The sequence below is a fragment of the Miscanthus floridulus genome, chromosome 2 (genome assembly GCF_019320115.1).
Source record: "Miscanthus floridulus cultivar M001 chromosome 2, ASM1932011v1, whole genome shotgun sequence".
Taxonomy (NCBI): domain Eukaryota; kingdom Viridiplantae; phylum Streptophyta; class Magnoliopsida; order Poales; family Poaceae; genus Miscanthus; species Miscanthus floridulus.
The window spans coordinates 107,068,220-107,080,757 of NC_089581.1; positions in this window are offsets into that span (position 1 = coordinate 107,068,220).

The window sequence follows — 12,538 nt, forward strand, 5'->3', positions numbered from 1 at the left end:
TTACATTTTATCTGTTAAATATCATATCTTACACTTGTTTTGCAGCAACAATTGGGCACATCGGCAAACGTACCAGATGCCCAAGCTTCACAACCAACAAGTGTTGATACCCCCCAGCCAATCATTGCCGATGTCCAAGCAAAGCGCAAAGCTTCAACAGATACTGAAGCACAGCCAAAACGACAAAGGTCTATGCCGATCCCTACATCTGCCCCAACGTCATCGGTCATCATACCTCAAGAGCCCACCACCGATGAAGTCACAGGGGATATCCCATCGGCAAGCTCAGCCGATCCACACGACATACTCCAGGTTGCTTCCTCCAGTCAAGCACAGGAAATTGCCTTGAAACAGGTAAACCGATCAACCTATCTGATTTTACAATACTCATACTTACCCCTGATTGATCTCCTTGTCTTTCTTTCAGGAACAAGATTCCCCGAACAGCCTATTTTCCTTTGCCATTGACATTTCTGACGACGATGGAGAGGAAACAAGTTCTTCCCTTGCACTGGGAACAATATCGGCAGAGACTAAATCCAAGTTGGAAACCCTCCTGAACTTGCTACAGCAAAGTACTGCCCAACTGGTAGATGACTCGGACCCCGCAAAGGCAATTTTCAAAACAATTCGTGGCCAGGTCCCTGCCGATGTTGAAGAAATACTCTTCCCAGCAGCTCACTTAGAAAGCCGTCAACTGCAATATCAACGGGCTGCTCAGCGCATTGCCGATAGAGCAGCTCAAGCTCAACTTAAAGAAGAGATGCTACAACTGAAACAAATCGCTGATGAGAAGCACAAGGGCATCGTCAACTTGCAGACTTCGGGTGCTGCACTTAAGCAGAAAATCTTGGATCTATCGGCAAGGAAGGCAGCTCTATTGGCCGAATTGAAAGACATCGATGCAGCCTTAACTCATGCTCAACAAGAAGAAAGCCAGCTACCCAATGCCGTCAAAGCCCTTCAGCAAGAAAGAGATATCCAAGCTCGCAAAGCTTTAGCCATGAAGAAGAAACTCAAACCTGTGGAGGGTGCTGCCGATGACGATATCAAAGAAATGGAAGAAGCCGACCAGATTCGCCTGCGTGCGATATTAGCTATCCAATCCTTGCTGAACGTGTAATCTTATTTATTGTATCGGCACTTTATGAGACATTGATACCCTTGCATAATTCTAGCCGATAGTATTGTTATCGGCACTTATACTTTTATGCATCTGTCCAGATACTAGGGTAATATTTCTTTAGATATTTTCCATTTAACGCTCTGGGAAACACAACCCCTTCGAGGGTTTCTAAAATATATGCATTACCAGGAATAGACTGATTTATCCGATATGGACCTTCCCAATTAGGAGACCACTTTCCAAACTTTGAACTTTTAGTCCCAATCGGTAAAATCAATTTCCAGACCAGATCTCCATCGGCAAACTCTTTTACTTTCACCTTCTTGTCATACCATCTAGCTACTCTTTTCTTATTTTCTTCAATACTAACTAAAGCCCTTAACCGATGACCTGCCACATCTTCCAACTCATCTTTCATAAGAGTATTATACTCATCGGCTGTCAGCTGATTTTGAGAACGTATTCGTCTAGAGCCAACCTTAATTTCCCAAGGCAACACTGCATCGTGTCCATATACTAACTGATAAGGCGTTACTTTGGTTGCACCATGGCATGACATCCGATATGACCACAAGGCTTCATTTAATACTGTATGCCACCTCCTAGGATTTTCTTCAATTTTGCGCTTAATAAGTTTGATGATCCCTTTGTTAGAAGCCTCAGCTTGACCATTAGCTTGAGCATAATATGGAGAAGAATTTAAAATTTTAATTCCCATACCTACAGCAAACTCATCAAATTCTCCCGATGTAAACATAGTACCCTGATCGGTAGTGATAGTCTGAGGAATACCAAATCGGTAAACAATATGCTCTTTCACAAAATCAATCATATTGACCGATGTAACCTTTTTTAGAGGAATTGCCTCAACCCACTTTGTGAAATAATCGGTAGCAACCAGAATAAATTTATGTCCTTTACTCGATGGCGGATAAATCTGACCAATGAGATCAATAGCCCATCCCCGGAACGGCCATGGTTTGATTATAGGATTCATAGCCGATGCAGGCGCTCTTTGAATATTACCAAACTTTTGACACCCCTGGCATCCCTTAAAATATTTAAAACAATCTTCAAGAATAGTCGGCCAATAGTACCCATTCCTTCTGATCATCCATTTCATCTTGAAAGCCGATTGATGTGCCCCACATACTCCTTCATGAATTTCACCCATCAAGCTTTTCGATTCATCATTGCTAACACATCTGAGTAAAACTCCATCTATAGTTCGATAATATAATTCATCATCGAGGAGCACATATTTGGTAGCTTGGAACCTTATACGTCTCTCGACCTTCCTACATGGATCCTTCAAATAATCGACAATCTCTTTCCTCCAGTCATCGGTATCAACTGCCGATGTTAGCACTTCCTGAATGGTCTGATACCCTGAAGCATGCTGAGCTAGTCGATTAGCTTCCTCATTATGCAATCGAGAGATATGCTCAAGACGAAAATCTCTAAATCCTTTCAATAATTGCAAACACCTTTCATAATACGAAATCAAGGCTTCACTTCGGCATTCATAAATTCCAGCCAATTGATTTATAACTAGCATAGAGTCACCAAAGATTTCAACAACATCGGCACGTATCTCCTTCAGCAATTCTAACCCCTTTATCAAGGCTTGGTATTCAGCTTGATTATTTGTCGCTGTAGCAACAATCGGCAATGAAAACTCATACTTCTTTCCTTGAGGTGAAATTAACACAATGCCGATACCTGCTCCTTCACCACATGTGGACCCATCGAAGAAAAGTGTCCAGGGAGCAATCCCCAGAGAATCCACCGTGTTACAATGCTGAGTGACAAAATCAGCCATCACTTGCCCTTTAACTGCCTTAGCTGATTTGTAGCGTAGCTCAAATTCTGATAATGCTAAAATCCACTTGCCGATTCTACCACTTAATATCGGCATCGACAACATATACTTGACCACATCGTCTTTGCATATGACCGTACATTCGGCAGATAACAAATAATGCCTTAATTTGATACAAGAAAAGTATAAGCACAGACACAATTTCTCGATAGCCGAATACCTCGTCTCAGCATCCACTAATCTTCTGCTCAAATAATAAATAACACGTTCTTTCCCTTCAAATTCTTGAATAAGAGCTGAACCGATAACTGCATCATCAGCTGACAAATATAACCTGAAAGGCTTCCCATGTTGAGGTGGAACTAGCACTGGAGGATTTGATAAATATTTCTTAATTTCATCAAGGGCTAATTGCTGTTCAACTCCCCATACAAATTCCTGATCAGCTTTTAATTTAAGTAGTGGGCTGAAAGCCTTGATCTTACCCGACAGATTAGATATGAATCTTCTAATGAAATTAATCTTACCGATCAAAGATTGCAATTCAGTCTTATTGGCAGGAGCAATCACCTTGTTAATTGCATCAATAGACTTCCTACTGATTTCAATGCCCCGTTGATGCACCATAAAACCCAAGAATTGTCCTGCCGATACACCAAATGCACATTTATTAGGATTCATCTTCAATCCATGCCTCCTTGTGCACTCCAGTATTTTTCGCAGATCGGCTAAATGTGCTGTGATATCTCCAGACTTAATCACTACATCATCAATGTAGATCTCCACTAATGTGCCGATGTACTCATGAAAAATAAAGTTCATAGCCCTTTGATAAGTAGCACCGGCATTTTTCAAACCAAACGTCATGACTATCCACTCGAACAACCCCACATGTCCTGGACATCTGAAAGCAGTCTTGGGAATATCCTCCTCAGCCATGAATATTTGATTGTAACCTGCATTACCATCCATGAAGCTAATAATTTGATGTCCAGCCGCAGCATCAATCAACAAATCAGCAATCGGCATTGGATAGCCATCCATCGGTGTGGCTTTGTTGAGATTCCTGAAATCAATACAAACACGAAGTTTCCCATTTTTCTTATAAACAGGAACCACATTAGAGATCCACTCTGCGTATCGACATTGCCGAATAAACTTTGCTTCAATTAATTTAGTTATTTCGGCCTTAATGTCAGGAAGTACATTAGGGTTGCATCGGCGCGCTGGCTGCTGATGTGGCCGAAATCCAGATTTGATAGGTAACCGATGTTCAACTATCGATCGGTCTAATCCAGGCATCTCAGTATAATCCCAAGCAAAACAATCTTTATATTCTTTTAACAAATCTGTTATTCGCTGCTTACACTTAGGAATCTAACTTAGCACTAATAAAAGTAGGCTCTGACCTATCACCATCACCGATATCTACTTCTACTAAATCATCTGCCGATGTGAACCCTTGACCTAATTTTCCATCATCGGCAAACCTATCCATTAAAACTCCTCTTCAGAACCGACTGCTTGGATCGGTGGAATTTCATAATCAGCAACTCTAAGGAACTCTTTTTCCCAAGCTTCTCCTGATATGCATTTAGTTCGCTCATAAGTATCTGATTCTGCCGATGCGATGATATAAGAAGAATCACCAGGGACGACCTCAATCTTATCCCCAATCCATTGTACGAGGCATTGATGCATTGTAGAAGGAACACAACAATTAGCATGAATCCAATCCCTCCCTAGAAGCAGATTATATGCACCCTTGCCGTTGATAACAAAGAACGTCGTCGGCAAGGTTTTGCTGCCGATGGTCAATTCAACGCATACTGCCCCTTTAGCCGGTGACACATTGCCTTCGAAATCTTTCAACATCATATCGGTTTTGGTCAAGTCTTGATCTCCCTTACCAAGTTTCCGATACATCACGTAAGGCATAATATTAATCGCAGCCCCTCCATCAATAAGTACCTTAGACACAGGCTGCCCATCAACTCTGCCCTTCACAAATAAAGCCTTAAGATGCTGTCTCTCGTCATCGGTAGGTTTCTCAAAAACAGCCATCATTGGATCTAGCGTTAGCTGAGCTACTTGATCAGAGAAAACAACTTCTTCCTCATTATCAGATAGTGCCAGAAACTCCATCGGCAACATGAATACCATATTAACATCTGCCGATGGACCCTTATTTTTGTGTTTTACCTGCCACTGCTGATGACCAGGCCTTTCATTGGAGGAATTTTCCTCCTGGTATAAATCCTCCTGACGCTCACGTTGCATCCTCCTTCTCTGCGTCTTTGTCAGACCCTCTGGGCACCATCGAGGAAACTTGGTTTTCCAAACCGGCTGATAACAAGTCCTAGTTAGTTCTACGCGACGTATATTAGGGTCCCTGTAGAATATCTCCTCATCGGGAACTCTTGCGTTTGCCATTTCCTCAAGCTCCTCTTGATTCCTTGGAAAATATCCAGCGCGTTTACCAAGCCTCTCATGTACACTAAGTCTGCCCCCCAGCCGATCATGCACTGATGCTCTGCCTCTGATCGGCTCGTTGATAGACAAACCCTGATTACTACGTTGAAACCTCCTTTCTGAACGATTGACTCCTGTAATAACCATTACACTCAGGGCAATTTTCAACAGTTGGCAATTTAATACCTTCTTCCCAGCAATGGATGAAGAACGGACATCTCCAATGATCTTTATGTCGATTCCACTCTTCCTGACGTCTCATTTCTTGCTGTTGCCGATATCGGTCATTACGTTGACGCCAACCCTCCTGCTGCCTTCGATGAGTAATCACAATGCCAGGTCGAGGAGGTTTTTTGGAACTACTGCTTTCCCCTAGCAAACCCTTACTCTTTGCATCATCGGTAGTTATCCGATGTTGGGGGTCTACTGACGCGTTTTTCTCAGCAGCCTCTGACGTCAATACCTTGGTCTTTCCTTTGGCATCCAACATATTTGCCGGAAAAGGGTGTTGATCAATCTTCATCGGCTTCTGGGTCTTGGAAGTACCAAACTTAATTCTCCCAGATTCAATAGCCGATTGTAACTGTTGCCTGAATACCTTGCACTCATTTGTACTGTGTGAAGTTGCATTGTGCCATTTGCAGTACAAAATCTTCTTCAACTCTTCTGCCGATGGGATCACGTGATTAGGTGACAGCTTAATTTGGCCCTCTTGAAGCAGAAGATCAAATATTTTATCGGCCTTGGTGATATCAAAAGGTAAACTTTTCTGGCTCTTTTTGACCAAAGGGACATGATATCGGCTTTTTATTCTTAACCCACTCAGCTAAGCCGATAACTGGTTCTTCATCAGAGTCAGAATCTCCTACTTCTTCAACAAATGATACCTTTTTACTCCAGTTCTTTTTAGGTTCAAAAACCCTAGTATCTTGATCAGAGATCCTTTGCACAAGATGACTGAGGCTTTCAAACTCCTGAGAAGCATATCTGTCCTTAAGATGTGGCAATAACCCTTGGAAAGCCAAATCGGCAAGCTGCCGATCATCCAGCACCAGGCTGTAGCACTTATTTTTTACATCTCGTAGCCTTTGTACAAAGCTCTCTACCGATTCATCATTACGCTGTCTTAATTTTACTAAATCGGTAAGCTTCTTTTCATGGATTCCAGCAAAGAAATATTTGTGGAATTGTTTTTCTAGATCAACCCAGGTAATAATAGAATTTGGTGGCAATGAAATGAACCATGTAAATGCTGATCCAGACAAAGATGATGAAAATAATCGAACTCTTAATTCATCTCTGTTAGCTGCCTCTCCACATTGAATAATGAAGCGATTGACATGTTCCATTGTCGATGTATCATCTTGCCCAGAGAATTTAGTGAAATCCGGTACCTTGTACCGATTTGGGAGAGGAATTAAATCGTATGCAGGAGGGTATGGGGTCCGATAAGAATAAGTATTGACCTTGGGCTTTATCCCAAACTGATCCTTCATAATCTCTGCTATCTTATCGGCCCAAAAAGCATCAGCCTCCTGCTGACGAACTGGTTGAATTTCTACAGGAGGTGCCTGCTGACATCCTTCCACATATCTTTGTGGCCCACGATCTCCAGCAATCGGCATATTTGCCGCTACTTGTGGTCCATTAACCTGTTGGAAAGGATTCATCGGCTGGGCTGCCGATGCTTGATTCTGGAAACCAGCTTGCACATGACCTTGTTGAATCCCTGCAACCTGCTGATTCCGCTGAACTGTATGTTGAACAGGTAACTGTCCTGACCAATCATTATTAGAACTCATCGGCACAAAACTTACCGATGGCTGGTAATTTGCTGATATTGTTGGATAATTATAACTGGTTTGAGGCATGAACTGAACCCCAGTTTGACTCATAGCAGGGGCTTTCTGCTGCATCGGCAGTACGCTCGCCGATGGACTTGAATTGAATGTTTGAATCATAGGCATCTGGAAACCTCCTGGAGTTGGTTGTACAGAAGTAGTTGCGGCATATTGAGGCACTTGAGCCATCGGCGAAACGGCCGATGATATAGGCGCTCTTCCTGCTGCATCAAATACTTGAGGTAATCTAGGATTGAAAGCAGATGACTCTGGAGGCATGCCATATCCCCACCAATTAGTAGGAATCTGGTTATTCTGAGACACAGGGCCTGACATAGCTGATGCCGATAGATCTGTATTAAGCTGAACTCGCCCTCCTGGTAACACCTGATCTGATTGTATCGGTGTAGATTGTATATTAGGTGAACCTGCCAATACTGGAGGGGAAGTAACTTCTGTACCCACAACGGCCGAAGGAGCCGATGGAGTTTTGACAGATGCCGGCTCTGGTTGATGATAGGCAGGCCCAACGTAATGTGGTGCCGCTTGTCCTTCTTTGAGAGTTCGAACCACAGCATTATGAACAGTATTGGACAGCACATTGGAATGATTAATCAAAGCATGATTTACTGCAGAATTAACCATCTCTTGAAGTTTACCAGGATTGGAGTCAAAGGTAACCTGCCGAGGCAACGGCAAATCTTGCTTCTGGATGACTTGTCCACTCTTGTTCAAGCTAAACGATCTCAGACAAAGCTGCTTGTATTCTTCTACAGCCTTTTCCATAGCCTGCCTCTGTTCTTCCTTGAGATCTTCTTCTGATACTGCGATAATGTTCCCTGGATCGATCTCGGAGTTGAACATATTGGTTGAAGTGTCCCACCGGGCGTGCCAAAAGATGTGTTGATGCAAAAGTGATCTGCAAACACAAAGGGCTAATACCCGAATCGATATCCAAAGCGTGCCAGTCGATTTGACCTGCTAATCGACAAGGATGAAGAAACGAACACTTTGGTCCTGACAACAGCGATACGCCCGGAAGCCACGGCCAAGAGGTGCTCACGCGGAACTCGAGAATCGCCGAAGATCGCACTGAAGCGATGCAGCTCGCCGAATCAATGAGAACTCGTAAAAAGAAAAATATGCAAATTGACGAAGTCGCCGAAAAGTAGATGCAAATAGGAGTAAAAGTTGGTTTTGATATTGATTGATGTTTATTACATTGCCCTTTACTCCATATTTATACCCTGATCTAAAGAGACACAACCAAACACAACTAGGACACTAATCCCGTATCTAAGGAAACACGTGACTCTTACACGAATCATAACCTAACAAATACAGAAAAGGAAACCAACTCCTATCTATTTCCCTGTCCGCCTTAATTACGATGGAAATCTCACTGTCCTCCTTCCCATCGGCATACTCCCTATTTCATCGGCAGTAGGCTTCAAGTCTTCCTTCATCGGCATACTCCCTGCTTCATCGGCAGTAGTCTTCAAGTCTTCCTTCATCGGCATACTCCCTGTTTCATCGGCAGTAGTCTTTAAGTCTTCCTTCATCGGCATCGACAACAACTCCTCCAACCTCATCGGCAACGCCCGAGTCCAAATCAACCTTTCCATCGATCATCACCAACTATCGGCAACCATTTTTACAAACTGGCTTTCATTGGCTATCAAAGTATTCAATAACTTTCCCCTTGCCGATTGGTCCACTCCGATTATTCTGACATGTGCAAAAAACGGTGTCAACACTTCCTGAGCTCCATGATCCTTCCTAAGCTAGGTCAGACCTTCACGGTCGGGTCTATGACCTGGGTCATCGGTGCCAATGACGTTGAGGAAACCAAGGAGGCGGTGCATAATCACCCTACGCCGATCGTGCCAACATCTACAATGTCATCTCTGATCTTGGTGCCTCACCGCTGGGTTAAGAGATCCATCAGCAATGATGATCTAATCGCATCCATTGATAGGGTCATAGACCACTTAGCGGAATGCCAGCTCCTCGTGGATTCGGTCTTAGATTAATCTAGAGTGAACAATGAAGTTCTTGCACTCTAAGGTCACCATGCCACTAATGCCGAGCACCATGCTCGTGCACATCATCCGTGGTGGCAAGATGAAGATTTGGTGATCATGGCAACTCTGGAAGGGTGTACTGTTCAATGCTGACCACTCCCCACCCCTACGAAGAGCATGTTGAAGCCCTATTCTTTTGGGCTGGTGGGTGCAGATCCAATCTATCAGGACGCCCTGCACCATCTTTTTGCCAAACACACCAAGCACAGCAGCATCAATGACCTCTACCAGATCGACCTCCTTGAGGCCGACCAGCCTATGCCAACGGTAAACATGGTGTAAATCTAATAGCTTCTGGATGAAATGCTCCATGCAATCCTAGAGGAATGCCCCAAGCCATATTCCAAGGGCTCTACCAGCAGCTACCCACCTTTCCCTCTAGGCTTTGGGAGAGAGGTTTTCATGGTTAGCCACGATAGCATTGCTATTGATGGAGAAACCAATGTCCAGTGTCATGAGCATGAAGCTAGGAACACTAATCGCCAATGACATCATAATGAAGAAGTAGAAAACACTGCCCAAGCCACTAGAGGTGGCCTGCTGCCTCTCGCTCATAATCTCCAACAAGAGTTCATCATGGTGGACAACCAACAAGTGGAGCAGACATCGAGCGCCAATCTAGCTGTGGCCACCCATGAGCTGACTAGACTCCCACCAACGCCGGAGGTACTCAAGATTCAAGCGCTACTTAAAGCAGCTCAGGTCTAGGTCAAGGACATCCGAAACCTAGTTTCGTCTTTTTTGACCGCATCGGCTCATAGTCGAAACCCCCGTGGCTCTCGCCATGAGGGGGGAAGCCATTATCAAAGTGGCCAGATCATCCAAGGGGGGTCTAGGGGCAATGTTGCCATCAACCCTAGATCACAAGGACCATGAAATCAGCATGGCCGACCAGTTCATGATGCCAACCAGGAGTTTAATCAACCCCTATGCGGTGACACCCACGATCATATCAGCGCCAATCTTGATGCCCACAGTCACATCAAGAATAGTCATGCCCAGCAGCATCAGGCAGAACTCCAACACCGATAGGAGTATGACAACCAACACGGCAACCCCATCGGCATCCAACCACTCCCCACTGTCGAGCCGATGGGACCTCGCCACTTCACAGCAAGGCTACAAGCTATACAGTGGCCCACAGGCTTCAAGGTCTTTGGGGTTGATCCCTACGATGGCAAGGCTAATCCTGAGCAGTGGATGTAGCTCTATGAGATCATCGTACGTGCCGCTGGGGGGAAATAGCGATGTAATGGCAAACTATCTACCTATTATGCTATCCCAATCTACCAATAATTGGCTTATGTGCTTGGGGGAGGACTCCATCAAATCTTGGGATGATCTTAAGAGAATTTTCATTGAAAAATACATGGCAATGTGTCAGCAGCCTAGCATGAAGTATGATCTAGAGAAACTCCATCAGACATCTAGGGAAACTTTGTGAAGCTACATGAGGCATTTCTCAAAAACGAGGAACACCATCCCCAACATCGGGGACAGTGAGGCCATCTCCGCTTTCACTAGAGGACTCAATCACCATCAGGAGCTATGCACCAAACTTTACCTCAAGAGGCCCCAGGGAACTCCCCAAGGTTGCAAACTCATATGCAGACTCCAAAGAAGATGATCGATAGTTCAAGGATGACATTGCTCATGCCTCTTGCTCGGATCACCACCCATGTCATGATGATGATTGCCACAAAGAACAGCGTTATGAAGATTGTGGCAGGCACTACGATGATCGCAAACATCATCATAATGATCGGACAGAGGGATCAAGGGCTACATAGCCACGTTGCCAATGACTAGAAAACTTCATCAATAATGTAGAGCAGCCATGTGCTAAGCGCAATTTCAATGCTGCCTACAAAAAGCTCGTTGACGGTCTATGACCAATTCACAAGGACAACAAGCACACCTTACGACAATGCTATGGCATGGCCAAAGCTTTCCGCGATGAGGAGCAGAAATGGTAGTGGCGCAAGGATGATGAGTTAGATGATGGCAAGGGGGACGAGCATCCTAAGGACACACAACCCACTTTCCAAGATGCCAACAAGACTGCCGCCACAATCTTTGGAGGGTACACCACCTCTGAGAGCAAACGCTAGAAAAAACTCATGGCTCAGCATGTCATGACGATCACCAAGTATGACACGGTCATCGATCCTAAATGTCTGGACTAGTTAGAGCACCCTATCACCTTTAGTAGAGCTGACCAGTGGGCAGATATCCCATACCCAGGGCATTTCCCACTCGTGTTGGATCCAACCATCCACAACATGTGGTTCAAGAAGGTCCTCATTGATGGTAGGAGTGCCCTCAACATCCTCTTTGTCGGAGCCCTAACTGAGTTAGGTCTCATAAAGGACAATCTTGCCCTAGTTGATTCTCCATTCTAGTGGATTGTACCTGCTGAGCGTCCCAATCTTTGGGGTAGATCACCTTGCCAGTCTAGTTTGGCACCGTCGACCACTTCCATACTGAGTACGTGAACTTCTTTGTGGCAGACTTCGACACCACCTACCATGCCATCATTGGCTGACCAGCTCTCGCCAAGTTCATGGCCGTGCCCCATTATGTCTACCTGGTGTTGAAGATCCCGACGGAGCAGGGCATTCTCACCCTACGTGCTAACGTCTCCACCGCCTACAACTATGAAAGAGAAGGACTCGCCATCGCTAAAGCAATGGACCTCTCAGCAAGAATGGAGGCTTGCATTGCCGGCTCCAAGAAGGACCATATGACATAAAGGCCGTGACCTGACCAGGGTCATATAGGCTCTATGATCAAGATGGCATCGACATCCCTAATTCCTGGCACATTTAACACCTTAGGCATTTCTATCCTTGAGAGGTCCTACAGAAGATATATGATGCATACTATCATCATTCACATCGCCGACCAGCCATGTTCTCATTTACGTTATCTAGAAGCAGCCCTGTCCTTGCCTTAGCACCTAAACATGCAAGAACAGTAGCGCTATGTGTCATGGGCGGTCGGCAGTGGCTCCTTGATGATGCCTATGCTCCTACACGTGCACAAGAGCTAAGCTCTTTATGCCATGGGGTGTGGGATAACTAGGGCTGATGACAAGATAAAGAACAAAATGACAGCGCAACATTAATATTAAATATTAACACTTTATACATGTTAAACATAACATTTCATATACAGTTGTTCGGCATAACAT